This window comes from Aedes aegypti, chromosome 2, assembly GCF_002204515.2.
Source record: "Aedes aegypti strain LVP_AGWG chromosome 2, AaegL5.0 Primary Assembly, whole genome shotgun sequence".
In the NCBI taxonomy this organism is placed as follows: domain Eukaryota; kingdom Metazoa; phylum Arthropoda; class Insecta; order Diptera; family Culicidae; genus Aedes; species Aedes aegypti.
Window position 1 is genome coordinate 26915229 of NC_035108.1, and position 20995 is coordinate 26936223.

General features: G+C 40.1%; 1 protein-coding gene across 2 annotated transcripts in view; it reads right to left on the reverse strand.

The window, feature by feature from the left end:
* Positions 1-20995, reverse strand: part of LOC5577804 (serine-rich adhesin for platelets) — a 572874-nt gene that overhangs the window by 284062 nt on the left and 267817 nt on the right. For both annotated transcript variants that reach the window (XM_021840347.1, XM_021840346.1), the window contains exon 3: positions 18348-18462. The gene's annotated coding sequence lies outside the window, so the exon portion shown is untranslated. The remainder of the gene's footprint in view (positions 1-18347; positions 18463-20995) is intronic.

Here is a 20995-nt window from a genome sequence, read left to right on the forward strand (position 1 = left end):
TTCCGAGCTCCACCTACTAGCATTCGTTTGAGCGACTGGATTTCGGCCGAAGCTACTGATTCCCATCTTCCGGTTTTGTTGCCTGAGCCTCACGACTCTGTATTACCTGATCCGCCGACTCTGCGAGAGGTTCAAGACATTGTTTCCAGAATGAAGACCGGTAAATCGCCTGGAGTTGACTCTCTAAGTTCGGAGTTCTTTAAGTACTGTGACGAACGTACCCTCTCTGAGCTTCACACTCTTTTGGTAAGAGTGTGGACTGAGAATGCTCTTCCGGCTGACTGGAAACATGTGCTCGTTGTACCAATCCCCAAAGTACGAAGACCGAAAAGTACAGATGACTACCGTCGGATATGTCTAAGCTGTACAGCTTACAAAGTTTACGCTATTTGGCTCTTAGACAAATTGCAATGCTCGATTCCACCCATAGGGTATCATCAGGCTGCGTTCCTTCCTGGGAGATCTACGATTGATCACCTGCACGTACTGCAGCGTATATTACAGGAGCGTTGGAATGGGGGAAAGTCGACTATATTGATGTCCCTTGACATCGAAAAGGCATTCGATCGAGTATCTTTAGACGCACTACCTTCCATTCTGCGAGGTAAGTAACACCTTATTATTTATCTTATTAACAATTTGATACTATTATGGTATGTCCTAGGTAAAGGTGTATCAATACCGTTGATCAACCGCATCATAGAATGCTTGAAGGAAGAGCAGCAGCAGGTATTGTGGAGGGGGCAGCTTACCAGGCCATTCCAGCGTACGAGAGGGATCAAGCAGGGATGTCCGTTATCCCCCTTCCTATTCAATCTGTTGATGGAGGCTGTACTGGAATCTGTGGCCGATGAGGTGGACGGATTGCGCCTGAACCTAGAAGGACGATTAACACTTCCATTAATTTTGGCCTTTGCGGATGACATCATTATAGTTGTGGAGCGCCTTGAGGACTTAGAGCTTATTTTGGCGAAAATAAAGGAGTTCTTGTCGTATGTAGGCCTTAACTTAAACGAGTCGAAATGTAAGGTGCTGATAAGAGAACCAACAGGAGAAGCGGTAGAGGAGGTTGAGATTGATGGACGCGTTTACAACACCACTGATCCAGTGCGATATCTAGGTATCTACATCACTGCGCGTTTAGAACGACCTAAAACAGTTCGCACACGTTGTCGTAATGCTGTCCGTATTTCTCAAGTCATCATTGATTTTTTGAGGAAATATCGACCTTCTTGGCAGTTGGGTCGCATCATGTATGAGTCTGTAATAGCCCCAGCCATGATATACGGCACTCAAGTAGCGGTGCTAACTAAGTACAGCCGGAGGTCAATCAGAGGATACGAGCGTCAAGTTGTACAACGAATGGCCAGTCTATGTCGAAGCACCGATGGGTCTGTGCTTCCCAGTTCCGTGAATCAGCTGTTGAACAAGAAGCGGATTACAAAAAAGGTACGCGTGTATCAAATGCGTTGGTGGGGTCATGTTCGGCGCCGAAGCCCATCCCATCCGCTACGATGTGCTGCTCGTATGCGGGCCACCAAGCTTAGGTCATGCAGGCCTGGCTTTACATGGTGGGATAGTATTCATCAGACCATGCATCGTTTTGGTGATCTTTCATATGCACAGTGGAAGGATCTTGCTAACAATAAGGAACAATTTCATCAAAAATTAACTCTGATTTATGACCACGAAGAATCAGACTGTAGTGATTAAGATATTTAGTCATTATGACATTCGACTAAAATAATAATTAGCATTTGGATCGACTTTTTCGTGCCTGATTTTAATAGATATTAGAGTATATGATTTCAGAGAGAATAATTTTAATGATAACTAATGAGAAGAATAGCAAAAGGTAAAACTAAAGTAGAGACTAAATAAAAATCATGAAGTGCAAGAATCTGATAAAACTAATTTCTATGCTCCATCCGAATATTAACCATCATTAATTGACACATTATGTAATACATTATCCGCTCGTTAAAAAAAAAAATAAAACTATTCTATAAGCTTTGTGTTGCCAAAAACGAATCGTGCCGAAATTTTAACGGATCACACCGTTCTGCACATTGCAAACAATTTTCGTTGAGTTAGAGTCACATCATTAGAATTGATAAAATTGTAGTACAATATATAAGGAAATGCTAAGAACACACATTATACTGTAAATCAGTTGATTTTGACACGGTTCCAAAATCAGATGTTACAAATATCGAAAAGTGCGCTGCCAAAACTAATAAGTTTATTTGTGTCAAAAATATCTTATGTTAAAATCGAGCAGTTGCTGTATTCTCGAAATACACCTGTAGGACATTAGCGAACTCATATCCATATAATCGCTTTAGCTTACCCACATTGTCTTGAATCATCTGTTATTGGTTTCAGATTTCAACGAAATATTAACACTGTTTTTTTGTTCAGTGCTTCAACCACTTCTTTGACAACTCGGATTAGCACTGTCTCAATCAAGAAGAGTGTATTAGAGTAGGCAGCAAACAGACCTTCACGTATACTGTTATACATTGGTGTGCTTTGACTGTGATATATAAGATGCTCTGCCTTGTTTTCCAAGAGTCTATGTGTCTCATGTGTCTATACTCCCAAGTTTGCCAAATGCTAACCACCCCTCTTGTTCCACTCCCATGGTGGCACAAAGCAGCAAAGAGAGTGAAACAGCCAACTAGTCTCTCATCCCCGCACCTAGAGTACCGAGCACATCAAGCACATTTTGTTCCCTTCATTCATTGCTGTTTCCATTCTTTTTCGTTCCTCAAACACACACACATACACACATATTTCACACTATCACACTATCAATACCTCTCACGCTCTGAGTGGTTTATCCTCTGATGTCTATGCCGAAAAAAAAGGAGCTTTCATACATACCGTTAGACCTTGGATCCGGACGAGTAGCACAAAAGTGCGACAATTCAGGATTCTTCCGATTGCGAGTCGTAGAGAATCAAGAACGATCTTACCTTAGTCTTCGTCGGTGACCCTGCATTCCAACGTTCCTACCATTTGTTGTACCACCACTCTTCGGATGAAAGTCTCCTCGTCGATCCCCCCGTCGTCCCAAAGCACCACCAAACGGATATGAACACATATGCTCTCGCGTGTTGCGTGAGTGTGCATATAATCGCTGCTTAGTATCTCAATTGAGAGACTGGAATGTTCCAGTGTAATCCAGGCGTTTGTGGTGCTCCGCATAGCTTTGAAAATTAAGATGGCTGTCTCCGGGAGCGAAGTTCTAAACAAGATCCAGCACTTTACACTTTTGCTATGAAGGTCCCGAACTCCATTAATTCTCCACTTAATCCGAATGAGGTTCATGATGGACATTTATTTTATCACTCTCACCACACTAAAACGCGCGTAGATTCTGTGAAAATATATTAATTTTCCCGACGCTACCGAAACTAGTCCGTGGGTGCGGCCGTGCTGCCAGCTCCCTGTCGCATGCTTAGTTTTGTACAAAAACTGAAATGTCCCACAATACGGGTATTTCCGGTGGCCATTCCTGGGTTATTTCGGTGGGCCAGGAGAACCAAAGTGGTCATTCATCAATAATTGAACTAGCAAAGTCACAGGTATTAAAAATCAGGAAGAATGAGCCGTTACATGCCTAGTTTTGGTTCAAAAACTGAAATGTCCCACAATACGGGTATCTACGGTGGCCATTCCTGGGTAATTTGGGTGGGTCAGAAGAACCAACGTGGTCATTCATCAATAATTGAACTAGCAAAGTCACAGGTATCCAGAAACATGAAGATTGAGCTGTCGCATGCTTAGTTTTGTACAAAAACTGAAATGTCCCACAATACGGGTATTTCCGGTGGCCATTCCTGGGTTATTTCGGTGGGCCAGGAGAACCAAAGTGGTCATTCATCAATAATTGAACTAGCAAAGTCACAGGTATCCAGAAACATGAAGATTGAGCTGTCGCATGCTTAGTTTTGTACAAAAACTGAAATGTCCCACAATACGGGTATTTCCGGTGGCCATTCCTGGGTTATTTCGGTGGGCCAGAAGAACCAAAGTTTTTATTCATCAATAATTGACCTAGCAGAGTCACAGGGATGCAAAATCATGAAGATTGAGCCGTCGCATGCCTACTTTTGGTGCTTAAACTTTGAGGTCCCATATTACGGGTTTCCCGGTGGCCATTCCGGTGCTCCAAAAGGACCAGAATAACCATCCATTCATTTTTTTGGCAAAATGCATCCAAACATGAAAAATCGTAGAGAATTGGACATAATACATTTGGTTTTGGGGTTCAAATCTGAGTAATTTCATCGAATTGTAAAGATTGGCCACCTCCCGGGACTCCAGGAACCGGTTCTGCATTGATTATACTGGACCGAATTTTTCAGGGAATGTGCGCCGGTAATTGATTCCTTATTACAGAAAAATATGCCAAAATATCCATCAACCGAATAGTGCCGATGTGAATTACATATACAGAACTGCGATGGAAACTTACTTGACGGATGTTCCGGGTTTCCGGAACCGGGTATGAATAACAAAGTGATTTGAGAATCTCTATTCACAGTCCACGTGAATACCTGTTCAACAATATGAGGACGGTTCAGATTGATTGTTTAGTTACGAAACTACAGGTCGTCAAAGTAAGGGTCTCTAACTTTTTACATATGTAGCAGGTTCCCGGTGGCCACAGTGACAAAATCCGGATCTCCGTGAGAGTTTCTGAAACAAGACATGTGTGCCCTTCATTTAAGCCCAACAGAACTAAATTCGGTCAACACACTGATTTTTGCGAAATGTTTGAATTTTCGGGTCGAAAACGACCCTAAGTCACAATTTGTAACTTTTTTTTATGGAAGCTCCCCTAGGGGTCATTCAAAACTTTTGTGTCCGCAAAAACAAAATTTCCCACAAAAAATAATTGTCAGAGAGTTTCAAATTGCTAGGTTATTTCAATCAAAAGTTACATTGATTTGAATTTTTAAATGGGTAAAAAAAGACCCAAGGTCCTTACTAAGGTTAATAAAGTGCAAATTAATGAAATTGTCATGATAGTTTAATAAAAAAGCATATTGGTACGTCTACATTTTTAATATCGAACTATTTAAAGGTTATTTTAGAATGACAAAACTAGAGAGGTATTCGTACATTGAAATTAGGCTGATACAAATATTTTTTTTTTTATGTCACCCCTCCCCTTCAAAAATCCGAAAATTTTGAAGGGGAGAAAAAAAAGATTTTTTTTTTTTACAACAGCCAGTTTTTTTTCAAGTAAAACAGGTTAAATAATGATCCAGAGGACGATTGAAAAAAAAAATAACAACTATCTTTTAAAATAAAAATAAAAAAAACCTTTTTTTCGTTTTCATTTTTTTGTTCTTTATTTTTATCCCCCCCCCCCCTCGTAGGGTAATAAAATTTATAAAACTATAACAATAGCAATGTTTTTCCAAAGTATTAAAAATGCAATCATATTTCAGCCTCTCTTTTGCACTATTAAGTTAGCGAAGCATTCAGTACTCAGGGTTATTTGATATCACTACAATAAGTCATCGCTCTACAAGAAAATGATCAGTCCAACGGGTTGCTTCGTCGTTCCACTTCATCATATGCAAAGTAGGCTGACTGAGCCATAAATCGCCCTCATCGTGCGATGATGAAGAACGACACTATCTTCTTAATTAATTTCAAACATGCAATCCTGCTGTTTGACATCGCCTTAAACCTACCACCCCGAATCAGTTTGTCATCCTTACCAGAAACGGCATTTTAGCCACCTTCTTCTGTTCGGTGGATTCTCCTTCGAGTGTCATATTTATCCGCCCTCATGCTCATCGTTAACGTCAAACGACCTCCCGAAGAGCTCAGCGCCGCCTCCTCGGTCCCATCAATCACAACCCTGGTGCGCGCCGTATCGTGATCCAAGACAACCATGATGGTTTTGGGGGCCAGTTTGGTAGCAATTGTGTCCCAAGGACGAAACAACGGAAGGCACTTCTGCTGCTAGCATAAAGAGTGCCGAAGCCGGAGTAGATATTCAACAGATCATAAATGCTTCGGAAGCTCGATTCCGATCGGGAAGGCATAACAAAATTGAAACACGGTTATATCAACTTTTTATATTAAGGTTTGGTTTTCAGACATAATAATAACACAATATGTTAAAACTTATTTTCAATAAAATAAACTGTAAGGCTGATGTTAAAGCTCCTTTGATTTGCAGCTACAGTCGACATAGGATTGACGTAACCCGACATTGGCTCGAAATCTCGTTGGGTCCATTTCAAACACTGACCCGACGCTAATTCGACACTGCACTATGGGCGATCAGGTGGCCAATAATCGAAAAAATGACTTGTTCTGATTGGTTCTTCTGGTACATCTGGTTGTCCCAGGCTAAAATACATTTCCAAGGTTATTCAAAGATGTAAATTAAAGGATAGTGAAGAATTCAGCTGCACATATTTGCACTTTTTTCAGTTAGTGCTGATTGACTTTTTTCACTTTTTTGCCATTTTTCCTTTAATATCAGCAAAAGGTAATATCAGGAGAAAATTGAATATCGCTAATTTTTTTTTCTAATTTCTTTATTAGTATCATTCCAAACATTACATTCATTTCTTATATCTAGGTGTTCTGTGTTATTGGACAACACTATCATCCTAATTTGGTAAAACAAATTTGAGATTTAATTAACATTTTGTTAACAACATATTACATTTCATTTGCCGTAGCAGTTCAGATTTTTTACAGGTGAGTTGATTTCACCTGCTTATAAGAGAAAAAAAAGTTTTCAATATACTTAACCTAACTTAACCTAAACATATAACGCATTAATCGTGGCAATAGAAGATTGTAACGATTTTTGCCTGAAATTATTGATTATTTTATTTGACATTTGTTCCAATGTTTCAACATTGGATATTCTAAGTAACTCATTGGTACTATACCAGGGAGGAAGTCTCAGAATCATTTTCAAAATTTTATTTTGAATTCTCTGCAGAGCTTTCTTCCTGGTATTACAACAGCTAGTCCATATTGGTACAGCATACAACATGGCTGGCCTGAAAATTTGTTTGAATATCAAAAGCTTGTTCTTAAGACAAAGTTTTGATTTTCTATTAATAAGGGGATAGAGACATTTTACATATTTATTACATTTGGCTTGAATGCCCTCAATGTGATTTTTGAAAGTTAAATTCTTATCTAGCATGAGCCCTGGATACTTAACTTCATCTGACCAATTTATTGGAACCCCTCTCATCGTGACAACATGTCTTCTTAAAGGTTTCAAATAAAGAGCTTTTGGTTTATGTGGGAATATTATTAGTTTAGTTTTGGAAGCATTAGGAGAAATCTTCCATTTTTGCAAGTATGAAGAAAAGATATCCAAACTTTTTTACAATCGACTACAGATGATGCGCAGGCTTCGTTCTTTGGCGGAGAGGCCTGTGTCATCCGCAAACAAAGATTTTTGACATCCCTGAGGTAACTCAGGTAAGTCAGATGTGAAAATATTGTATAATATTGGTCCCAAAATGCTGCCTTGAGGAACACCAGCTCTTACAGGAAGTCTTTCAGATCTGGAGTTCTGATAATTAACCTGAAGTGTACGATTTGATAGATAACTTTTTAAACATATTTTCGAACTCCTGAGTAACTTGATTTTCAATTGGACTAGTAAGTCCTAAATTAAAATTGTGCGCACTTTCAAACTGCATAGCAAGTTTTTGAGCTTTTTCGCAATTAGTTAGTAATAATTTGTTTTCCTCTTTCAATGCCGGTATTGGCTTCTGAGGTTTTTTCAAGATTTTCGATAATTTCCAAAAGGGCTTAGAGCCAGGGTCCAATTGAGAAATTTTATTTTCAAAATTTTTGTTTCTTAATTGAGCAAAACGTTTCTTGATTTCTTTCTGCAAATCCTGCCATATAATTTTCATAGCAGGATTGCGAGTGCGTTGAAATTGCCTTCTCCTCTCGTTTTTAAGACGGATCAAGAGTTTAAGATCATCGTCTATAATCACGGATTCAAATTTTACTTCACATTTTGGAATTGCAATGCTCCGGGCTTCAACAATGGAATTTGTTAAAGTTTCAAGAGCATTGTCAATATCAAGTTTAGTTTCTAAAGATATGTTAACATCAAGATTAGAGTCAACATACGTTTTATATATATTCCAGTCGGCTCGTAAATAATTGAAAGTGGAGCTGATAGGATTTAGAATCGCTTCTTGGAATATTTGAAATGTAACAGGGACATGATCAGAATCAAAATCAGCATGAGTAATCAGTTGGCTACAAAGATGACTAGAGTCGGTTAAGACCAAATCAATCGTAGATGGATTTCTAGAAGAGGAAAAACATGTGGGGCTGCTAATTTGATAACACATAAAATTGTAAAATACTTTAAAACAACTATCTCAGGTTGTAATTATTTTGTTAATCATTAATAATCGGGTTACTTGATTGCTGATTTCAACGCACGACGGAGGAGGATAACTGGCTGAAGCACGTTTTCCTGTTGCTGGTCCGGTGATAGGTATGATGGGACTTTCTCTTGATTTTGACCCATAGAAGCAGTTCACTCAATACCAGTAGGATTGTGGCTTTTTGAGCTCTCGAAGATGCTCATCAAAAATCGTGGCAATGATCCTTTAGCATGACCAGTGCCAATCGTGTGGTCGTCAATTTGCGTGATATTTCTCCAAGAGCATTTGTGTAGACTAGGTATGTGGAGTAGAAGTTAGAAGGTTTTCGGATATCATATTTGAAAGAGAAGTACTCATCGTTACACATTTCTTAGTAAATCAACGCGTTATTGAACTCTAAGTGGAGAAAATTACCATTAGGGTATCAGTTTTGGGATTGATTCGAGCACGAGCATGAGCATGATTGACTGCCGCAGTTGCTACTCCGTTATTGCAAGAACAGCTGTACTTACACAGGGAACCAACAGATGCTACTCAGGATCAGTAACATCTTCAATGTGTAAGTACTGGTGCTCTCATTATTATAGCAAACAATACCGGCGCCGGCTGCGTCCGAATGCAGGTCAATTTGGGAATGGGAGGGAAATGTTGACGTGTTACTTGCTTTATGGAAGCCGAGGAGTCCTCTGCACTTCCACAAGAAAACACTGGGAGTTTGGATATGGGAAAGGATTCGTTTTGGTAAACGATAAAGATATATTTTTAAATGAATACGTGAACATATACACGAATGATCGATACCGATAGTGCGATTACTATGCGAACCGACACGATCCGAATTCTGTCGCTCACTCACAAAGGAGAATGCAACAGATTCAACGGATCAAACACTACTGACGCGTCGATTCTTTTATTTTCACTCGTACTTTGTTTTCGTTTTTTTCTTTCGAAAAACGCGATCCGGACACAATTGATCCAGATCCCGTCGCTCGCCCTCAAAGCATGCAACAGATTCAATGGATCTAACACAACTGACGCGTCAATTCTTTTTTTTTTCACCCGCACTTTGTTTTCGTTTTTTTTTCTTCCGAAAAACGCGATCCGGACACAATTGATCCGGATCCCGTCACTCGTCATCAAAGATATATGCTACCTATTCAATGTATCTAACACTACTGACGCGTCGATTCTTTTTTTTTCATTCGCACTTTGTTTTCGTTTTTTTTTCTTCCGAAAAACGCGATCCGGATTCCGTCGCTCGCCCTCAGAGGAGCATGCAACAGATTCAACGGATCAAACACTATTGACGCGTCGATACTTGTTTTCACCCGCACACTTTGTTTCGTTTTTTTCTTCCGAAAAACGTGATCCGGACACAATTGATCCGGATTCCGTCGCTTTCCCTCAAAGGAACATGCAACAGATTCAACGGATCTAACACTACTGACGCGTCGATTCTTTTTTTTTTTTCACTCGCACTTTGTTTTCGTTTTTTTTTCTTCCGAAAAACGCGATCCGGACACAATTGATCCGGATTCCGTCGCTCGCCCTCAGAGGAGCATGCAACAGATACAACGGATCAAACACTATTGACGCGTCGATACTTGTTTTCACCCGCACACTTTGTTTCGTTTTTTTCTTCCGAAAAACGTGATCCGGACACAATTGATCCGGATTCCGTCGCTTTCCCTCAAAGGAACATGCAACAGATTCAACGGATCTAACACTACTGACGCGTCGATTCTATTTTTTTCACTCGCACTTTGTTTTTGTTTTTTTTTTCTTCCGAAAAACGCGATATGGACACAATTGATCCGGATCCCGTCGCTCGCCCTCAAAGGAGCATGCAACAGATTCAACGGATCAAACACTTTTGACGCGTCGATACTTGTTTTCACCCGCATACTTTGTTTCGTTTTTTTCTTCCGAAAAACACGAACCGGACACAATTGATCCGGATTCCGTCACTCGCCCTCAAAGGAGCATGCAACAGATTCAACGGATCAAACACTACTGATGCGTCGGTTCTTTTTTTTCACTCGCACTTTGTTTTCGTTTTTTTTTTCTTCCGAAAAACGCGATCCGGGCACAATTGGTCCGGATTCCGTCGCTCGCCCTCAAAGGAGCGTGCAACAGATTCAACGGATCAAACACTATTGACGCGTCGATACTTGTTTTCACCCGCACACTTTGTTTCGTTTTTTTCTTCCGAAAAACGTGATCCGGACACAATTGATCCGGATTCCGTCGCTTTCCCTCAAAGGAACATGCAACAGATTCAACGGATCTAACACTACTGACGCGTCGATTCTTTTTTTTTCACTCGCACTTTGTTTTTGTTTTTTTTTTTCTTCCGAAAAACGCGATATGGACACAATTGATCCGGATCCCGTCGCTCGCCCTCAAAGGAGCATGCAGCAGATTCAACGGATCAAACACTTTTGACGCGTCGATACTTGTTTTCACCCGCATACTTTGTTTCGTTTTTTTCTTCCGAAAAACACGAACCGGACACAATTGATCCGGATTCCGTCACTCGCCCTCAAAGGAGCATGCAACAGATTCAACGGATCAAACACTACTGATGCGTCGGTTCTTTTTTTTCACTCGCACTTTGTTTTCGTTTTTTTTTTCTTCCGAAAAACGCGATCCGGGCACAATTGGTCCGGATTCCGTCGCTCGCCCTCAAAGGAGCGTGCAACAGATTCAACGGATCAAACACTATTGACGCGTCGATACTTGTTTTCACCCGCACACTTTGTTTCGTTTTTTTCTTCCGAAAAACTTTTTGTTAGTCAGGTCTTACAGTTTATAGATATTTTCAAATTGTTATGTGGCTCTTTTGTCATCTCCAGTAACTGAAGTAATTAGAACTTCGGTGTGGCCTGCTATAATTATTTTTCTACATCCTCTGTTATGACCGCCCGCATAGAAAAATACGGTTTGTCATACATTGCGAACAGTTAGAATCCTGTTACCGTTAAGGTTAATTTACCACAAACAGTTGCGTTTATGTTAAACAATATGAAACCCATTGCTCAAGACCATATAACATATTTTGAGTAATGCGTACAAAATTGTGAAAATTTATTACACTGTTCCGACATAGTTCAACAATATAGGTGCTGGTCCCCGTTAGAAATAGTAGTAATGTTTAGCCACATTTTGTCAAACAGTTGGCTCTCATATTCATGCAACCCATTTACACGTGTAAAATTCACTATATATTACCTTTGTTTTACAGTTCGGCAAACAGTTAAATGCATTGGTGATGGCGAGTCCACGCTCAAAAACTGAGACGATTATGACACTAACGGTGACTAAATTTCTCACATTTATTAAAAAATTATTGATAATTCCACACAAGTCGTCCTATGAAATAAAACTACAATAAATTTATGTTATCCAATTTTTTAGTCGAGTTTAATTTTATTACATACAGAACACAATAAATATTTTTGGTTTCGAACTTTGAAACTCACTCAGTCGTTGGCAGTGTGGCATTTTTTAACCGTGTTTGTCTTTACGCATTGCCAGTGAATATCTGTCATCAAACGACAAAAAGAAAACATAAAAGTGAAATCAACATCTTTGCAAGTTTTTTCTCATAGATTTAAGTTTGATTTCAATTGCAATTCGATCATATTCGAAATCAAAGAAATCAGGTATGTAATTTGATCATATCAACATACACTTAGTTGTAATCCATGGCTTATTTCCCAGATGATGCAGTGGCGGTCGAAGCGGGAGAAAAACTTGCTGAAATAAAACTACAATAAATTTATGTTATCCAATTTTTTAGTCGAGTTTAATTTTATTACATACAGAACACAATAAATATTTTTGGTTTCGAACTTTGAAACTCACTCAGTCGTTGGCAGTGTGGCATTTTTTAACCGTGTTTGTCTTTACGCATTGCCAGTGAATATCTGTCATCAAACGACAAAAAGAAAACATAAAAGTGAAATCAACATCTTTGCAAGCCGTTCCAGCCTCTACCCCGAGTAACGACATCGCTCATGAATCGGAACTGCAATGGAAGCTGGTCTGTGAACTCGCCACTTGCCACAGGACTGGTGCTAAAATCCAAAAGGGGTGTTCGGAGGTTCAGCATCCGATCCAGTTAACGTTATGGGGGCTTTCGCTGCAGCATGGCAGCAGCTGCTGATCAGATTCGAGTTAAATTCAATATGTGTAAAGAAAAATGTGTCATTTTAATTCTGAACGATTAGCATCTTAATGAGTGATGCGTGATTAAAATAATAATTATTAAATTTAAAGTAAACATAATTGTATAAGTTTTTATTTTTAATAAGAAACAGTGAAACAAGAAGTGCGTATAGCCTGAATACATTGTTGATTGAAATTGTTACAGCTTGTTAGTCATTTGGAATAAATAAGACAAATTTCAATCAAAGAGAGTTTTTTTCTATACGCATTTTCTTGTTTAATTGTTTCTTATTGAATTTATCCATCAAATCTCCCAATATAGTACAAATACAACAGGACAGTACGCCATAGGGTTATTGCACTATAATGTACCATAAACTTATAATTCCACAAACATTATTTAATTTTATTGAAGTTATGTAGTAAAACTGTTTCTGAACTGTTTGGTATACGTTGAATTTGCCAGAAAATGGATAATATATCTACCATTCGGCAAACTTTCAATGACAAATTTTGTTCGAGAAAAACGTCGTTTTTAAATGGTTACATAACTTAACCGCCTATTCCCCACATTGTTATTTATCCAATAACCATTCCCCGTACTGTCGAAATTGTTTCGGGTACAGTGGACTTATTGTTATTTTAGACGCTATACGAAATTATCCAAGTATTGTCGCAAATTGTTGTGGATGGTTTCGGAAACAGTACACGAATGGTTCAGGTTTATGCGGGCGTGTCGAGACAGTTCTCTTTGATATAAATAACAATTTACAAATCACAAGTATCAAAATAAAAGTATTTGATTAACAAATCTTAGCTGACGCAATGTGTCAACAATCTTGTAGTATAATGATAGAATTAATAAAAAGTCCATTATATTTATATAAAGAGATGCTTATTTTGAATTCAGATACCTCAAATATATCAAAATATACATCTGGAGAAATTTGACATTTGGTAGATAAAATATAGCGTATTTAGGAACATTGATAACTTTTTGCAAAAACTTGCAACTTTTTGAGTAAAGTTATGTTAAAAATTATGATATTTTTACAATAATTTGTTTAAAAATTCAAATATGTATATAAAAATAAGATATTTTTTCATACCGTACATGCATGTTATCGAAACCAAGCGACGCATGGATTTTAAAATAAAACATTTTACGATTTTGACATAAAAGTAGAAAAAACGTAAAATTTAAGTGATTTACACATTTTTTACCATAACTTTGTTATTTGAAGTCCAAGAACTTTGGTGTCTTCGACAACTTGTCGTATTTTTACACGTTCTAAACATTGCCGAAGACGCGAAAGTTCTAGGACGTAAAACAAAAAAGTTTGCATCGCAGCGCCACCTATGCAGCGAAATTTCCAACTAACTTTTATCATCAAATTGAAGAACAAACAAATTCAAGATAAGTCTCCTTTGACACCAACCCGGAAAAATGCACTTTTAAAGCGCTAGAGGTTTTGTTTGGCTAAATTCTGCTCCTGGCCAAGTGTGTATTGGTACCTCGCGTACCTGCAGGAATAAAATAGTCCCTTTTCTGTGATCCTTAAGCCCCAAGCACAATGTGAGCGGCAGCGCGGTACAGCGGCAAAGCGGCAAGCCCATCTTGAGCTACACTCTACTTGTCAAGTCAATGTTGAAAAGGATTTAGTCAACACTGGATTGATAAGTAAAGTGTTGATCAAGACGGGCATGCCGCTTTGCCGTTCACATTGTGTTTGGGGCCTTAGCCTCTTGCCCAGCAACTCCTATCCCTACCTCCTCGTGGTACCGACCGGGGTACGAGTAACCTTAGGGAAGAACTGGTAACCAACCCTGGTGGGAACTTTGGTCGTATGCTGACAGGGAAGGGGGGGTTTGCTTTTGTTTCTGCAAACCTGGAGCGTCTGTATTCCATGTTAGGAGCGGCTCACAACAGCGTCTGTTCCCCATGTCAGGGGTGGCGAATCGTCGTCCGAGTGCCAGAGAAGCACTCTAAGCTAAACTGCGCACTATGGTCCTCCGAACATTTAGGGGGAATGGTCCTCCGGTAATCTAGGGGGTTGGTGTCAGGCCCTGCAAGCCAGTCGTCAAAAAATCAAGTTACGAATAATCTACGAGATAATATGAACCGGGACAATCGGCGAAGACCACAGCGACGTAAAGGGACTAGCTATTGGAAGCTCGGTACGTGGAACTGTAAATCTCTCAACTTCATTGGGAGCACTCGCATACTCGCCGACGTGCTGAAAGACCGCGGATTCGGCATCGTACCGTTGCAGGAAGTGTATTGGAAGGGATCAATGGTGCGAACGTTTAGAGGCAACCATACTATCTACCAGAGCTGCGGCAACACACACGAGCTAGGAACAGCTTTTATAGCGATGGGTGATAAGAAGAGGCGCGTGGTGGTGGCCGATCAATGAACGAATGTGCAAGTTGAGGCTCAAAGGCCGGTTCTTCAACTTCAGCATAATAAACGTGCACAGCCCTCACTCCGGAAGCACTGATGATGATAAAGACGCTTTTTACGCGCAGCTTAAACGCAAGTACGACAGCTGCCCAAGCCATGACGTCAAAATCATCGTAGGGGATCCAAACTCTCAGGTTGGCCAGAAGGAGGAGTTCAAACCGGCTATTGGAAAGTTTAGCGCCTTACTTACGACTAATTGATTTCGCCGCCATCAAGAATATGGACATTCGTAGCACCTACTTCCAGCACAGCCTTCCATACCGATACACCTGGAGATCACCACAGCAGACAGAATCACAAATCGACCACGTTCTGATTGATGGACGGCACTTCTACGACATTATCGACGTGAGGACCTATCGTGGCGCTAACATCGACTCTGACCACTATCTGGTGATGGTTAAACTGCGCCCAAAACTTTCCGTCGTTAACAACGTACGGTACCGACGGCCGCCCCAGTATGACCTAGAGCGGCTTAAGCAACCGGATGTCACCAATGCGTACGCGCTGCACCTCGAGGCTGCAATACCGGAAAAGGGTGAGCTGGATGAAGCCCCTCTTGAGGACTACTGGAGATTCTCCAGTGGAGAACAGTGAAAGCAGCCATCAATAATGCAGCTGAGAGCAACGTCCGGTACGTGGGACGAAGTCGACGGAACGATTGGTTCGACGAGGAATGTAGGAATGTAGCGACCCGGTAGAACGTGGAGCGTTATAGACGGAAACGGAAACAGCAGACCCACCTCTCTCAGGAGAAAAAACGCCGCCTGGGGGAGACGGAGTGTGAGGAGATGGAACAGCTGTACCGGTCTCAAGAAACACGCAAGTTCTATCAGAAGCTCTACGCATCCCGCAACGGCTTCATACCGCGAGCCGAGATGTGCAGGGATAAGGATGGGAGCATTTTGACGGACGAGCGTGAGGTGATCGAAAGGTGGAGGCAGCACTTCGACGAGCACCTGAATGGCGCTGAGAGCGCAGGCAATGAAGGACGGGACAAAGAAGGAAATGCCTTCGTCAGTACTGCGTAGGATGAAAACCAACCAGCCCCCACTTTGAGGGAGGTTAAGGATGCCATTCACCAGCTCAAGAACAATAAAGCTGCTGGTAAGGATGGTACCGGAGCTGAACTCATAAAAATGGGCCCGGAGAGGCAGGCCACTTGTCTGCACCGGCTGATAGGCACAATCTGGGAAACAGAACAGCTACCGGAGGAGTGGAAGGAAGGGGTAATATGACCCATCTACAAGAAAGGTGACAAGTTAGATTGTGAGAACTTTCGAGCGATCACCATTCTAAATGCGGCCTACAAAGTATTATCCCAGATCATCTTCCGTCTTCTGTTACCTGTAGTAAACGAGTTCGTGGGAAGTTATCAAGCCGGCTTCGTTGACGGCCGATCGACAACGGACCAGATCTTTACTGTACGGCAAATCGTCCAAAAATGTCGTGAATACCAGGTCCCAACGCATCACCTTTTCATCGATTTCAAGCTATGGAGAATCATGGACGAGAACAGCTTTCCCGGGAAGCTCACGAGACTGATAAGAGCGACGATGGAAGGTGTGCAAAATGTGTGCAAATGTGTGAAGGTTTCAGGCGAACATTCCAGTTTGTTTGGATCCCGCCGAAGACTTCGACAAGGTGATGCACTAAAAGGTGTCATGCATAGAGCCGGGTTTAGCTGCCGAGGTATGATTTTTACGAGATCCAGTCAATTTGTTTGCTTCGCGGATGATATGGACATCGTCGGCCAAACATTTGAAAAGGTGGCAGACCTGTTCACCCGCCTGAAACGCGAGGCAGACTACCAAGACAAAGTACATGTTAGCTGGTGGGGCCTAGCGCGACAGGGTTCGCCTAGGTAGCAGTGTTAAGATAGACGGGGACACGTTCGAGGTCGACGAGTTCGTCTACCTTGGATTCTTGCTGACGGCTGACAATAACGTTAGCCGTGAAATACGGAGGCGCATCATCAGTGCAAGTCGGGCCTATTTACTATGGCCTCCAGAAGAAGCTGCGAACAAAAAAGATTCACGCCCGCACCACATGTATCATATACAAAACGCTCATAAGGCCGGTAGTCCTCTACGGGCATGAAACGTGGACGATGCTCCAGGAGGACCTCCAAGCACTTGGAGTCTTCGAACGTCGGGTGCATATAACGATCTTTGGCGGTGTGTACAGGGTGTCCGCAAATTATCCGAACAGCAAAACATTGTAAAGATGATCTCGCATTGAAAACAATGAAAAATCAATTTCCATGTACCTTTTATAATACATCTATATGTTAACACAAAATATAACTTTAACAAATTTTGAAATGATTGCTTGTTACTGAGATAGGCAAATGTAAATTTTTTGGAGACGTTTTTCCTGAGGGCCGCTAGTCATACTGGAGATGTGTTGTCCCTAAAACCTAAAAGAAATGAATCCAAATTTCCTATTATTATTTGAAGTTATCTACAGGTTCCGGTTGGTACAAAAAGGCGTAGAGCGCACCGAGCTAGGTGGGCGGATCAAGTGCGTATCGATTTGGCGAGCGTGGGGCACAACCGAAGATGGAGAGATGCGGCCACGAACCGAGTAATATGGCGTGAAATTGTTGATTCAGTTTTATCTGTTAAGATATTAACTAAATAAATGAATGAATGAATGAATGGGCTTTTTCCATTCGATCGGTGTTGCCATAAAGAACCATTATTCGAAAGCTACAGCTTATATCTTGAATCTGTACTTTGACATCTTCTCTTCGATTTTATCAAAAACATTATTCTAACCCTATTTTTACGACCTTCTATAACGGTCGTAAAAAGAAGGCGAAGTTTTATTTCTTATTTTATTATTTTAATTCATTCAGAAGGCGCTTTATGAATTTCAGTCTTAGGCATTATGAAGAGCACAAGTGACTTATACAATTTTTTTTCCATTTGAGTTGCTTTATGAGGCGTACGTTCAGATTCCTGAGAATTCAAAGGTCGTTTCGAATGCTCTGTTCAAAAATGTTTCTGTTAGGATGGTGAAGGGATGCTGCACAAATTATGTCACGCTAAATTTCAACTTTTTCGACTCCCTCCCTTCTCCTTGTCACGCTTTTTGTGTGAGACCTTCAAAAATTTTGTAAGGCTTGTCACGCTTGACCCCCTCCCCCCCTTGGCGCTTGACTTTATTTGTGCATGAACTCAAACAGAAAATTAAAAATTTTGGTGTTTTTTAATTACAAAAGAAATCATTGACGTAATCTTTCAATTCCATGTTTTTCGTAATTTTTGTCCCTATTTTCATTTGACCCTACTCACCTTTGGTTTTGCGTGGTGTGGAAGGGGGTGCTGGTGTTGGAGCCGGTGATCTGGAGTTATCTCCCCCTCGCTGCTGGTAACATCGGGAAGAAGACGCACGTTCGACACTTTCAGTCTGCAAAACGAGAAAAGAGAGAAATTCCCAATCGATTACTATTTATCCAGTTGATACAAACAAGTCCGGCGCATTCGTAAATATAGAGACGTATCACATTTACTATCGATATCGATCGATCAACATGGACTCTGTTACGGATGGTTTTGTTTTGAATCTTTTCTTATGAGGGTGAATAACGATGACGAGCACGACGGTACTGCTTTTTCTTTGGATCGTGAAGAAAAACGTGCGCAAATCTGTCCGATTATTTATTTACCGTTCGGATTGGGAAAATATTGCTGCCGGAATTTCATCGTCCTCGGATGGAAAGCTATTGGGATGTTTACCGGGCAGCGATTTTATTTGGGTAAATTTTTGGATTTATTGATACATCGAGGGTTTGTTTTTTGGCGGATTGGATCTCACCTGGGCGATGGATTTCTGTTTGCACATTGGACAAGCTAGCTTTGAACGATAAGGAAGGTATAATCCACTAGGAGTGAGACACGGATTGGAAGGCAAAGGAAAGATATTTCTGGAAGCCTTCCTTATCTATTATCTAAATGCACACATCATCTAAATTTGCAGGCGTAATCGCTGATTTATTTTAGGTTTACGAATAAGATGCAAGCAAATTCAAACAAAAAAAGCTATGAGTGAAATGGGTGAACAAGCTTATCCATAAACTCATTTCAATGAAGCCTTTCAGATCAATAAGCGTTGCCAGTGACCTGGCTGACGATTGTTTATGAGATATACTTTCAAACAGGAAAAAATGTCAAGCCTTAAGGGGCCAATGAATTTTAAGGGAAATTCACATATTTCATCATGCTCTAGGAATGAAGGGGGATGCCTGAATATCTAAATAATCGAATTGATTGATGATTAATTTTCTTTATTATAGAGGCTGAAAGGTTATTATAGATTATAGAACGAAGCCATACCTCAAATTGTCAGGAGCACAAGACTTGAAAACCAAACAGCGCTCCGCATTGAAAATTTATCCCATTGGTCACCACCAGCAAGCAAGCAATTTGATTGATTTTCAAAGCAAATTGTGGTCAGATTCTCCAGTTTTGTGCTCTTGAAAATTCCAAGTTTGGCTTCGTTTTATAATCACCAATAATCGAATTAAATATTTCATTACAGAGCTGAAGTGTTGTATTTAGACCACTCATTCTATCACAGTGAAACATTAGTTGTGATACGAATAAAAACTGATTGCGACTGAAATAGAAATGAATACAACGGATCGTGACAACAGAAAGTAATAATTTTATTGCGTCGTTTCCAACGATCAATATTTATTAAAATAACTGTTTCCCAATGCGAAAGCCTTCTCAGCTGGCTTTACTAATCAGTGCCAGTGATGCCACATACACAGATTTATCTGTTATTACACAGATTTTTTCCTGTTCTTGCCTACAGGTATCTGCGACCACAGATCACAGATTAATGAGATGTAAAAGATTTTAAAGGTTTTAGGATAATTTCACGAGTCAAGGACACAGTTTTGAATGATTTAAAGCAGAAATGCTATTACACTGTTTAGTTTTTCTGAAATTTTAAACATTTATAAACAATTTTGCATCTTTGACTTACTTTTAGTGGAATTAGTTCAATTTAATAAATGTTGACATGCCAAGTAACCAATATATTTTGGACCCCCTGGGCCATCTTCTTGCAAATTTCACAGTTTAAATCGAAAAACCTACTCAATTCGCATGCCATTTGGAAAGATAGGACTATTCCGAACTTGCATCAACCGTTTGTACATAGAAAATGTGTTTATTTTGTCTGAAATGAATTTAATTTATTCGGTTCATCCATGAAACCGTTACAACACGTTACACACAGAAATTGAAGCTGTCAGAAATTTATCAAACGTAAACAAAACTTATTTCAAATTTCTGAACTAAAAGCGTAGAATTTCTTCGGTTTTCCATTGTCAATCGATTGATTAGACTATGGGTAAGCATCTCATACAACCAGTGTCGTGGACTTGCCAGGTGTCCAAAATATATACTTTCAGGGTCCAAAATGTATTGGTGGGTCCAAAATAATGAAAAACAATGCTTCACAATTCATTTATTTTCGACGTTTTTTAGATCCTATATGACCACATGGGCATTTTTATCTCGTAGAGGAAGTTTTTCTCTACATTTTGGCATGTTATTTGACTTGGTTACGCTGTGCAGATAATTAATTGGGAAAAAAAACTAAAATCACTTCCTTAGTGGGTCCAAAATACGACCGTAACCCTTCTGTTTCAAGTTTGGAGTTAGGGTTTTCAATCTGAAGAAAAATGCTGCTTCCCAAAATTCCCGAAAAGTTTTTATTTTTTTTATAATTTCACTATAATTCGCAATTCCACCTATTATCAAACGGTAGCTAACTTACAATTTAGTTTCACTGTAATGTGTCCTCTCTAGATCATAGGTTCTCAAACTTTTTGGATGTCTGACCCACCTTGTCGACAAAAGTATTATTTGCGACTCACCAGAGAATAAATAGTGAGAACTGTTTTGTTTTTCATAGAAATAGACCAGCA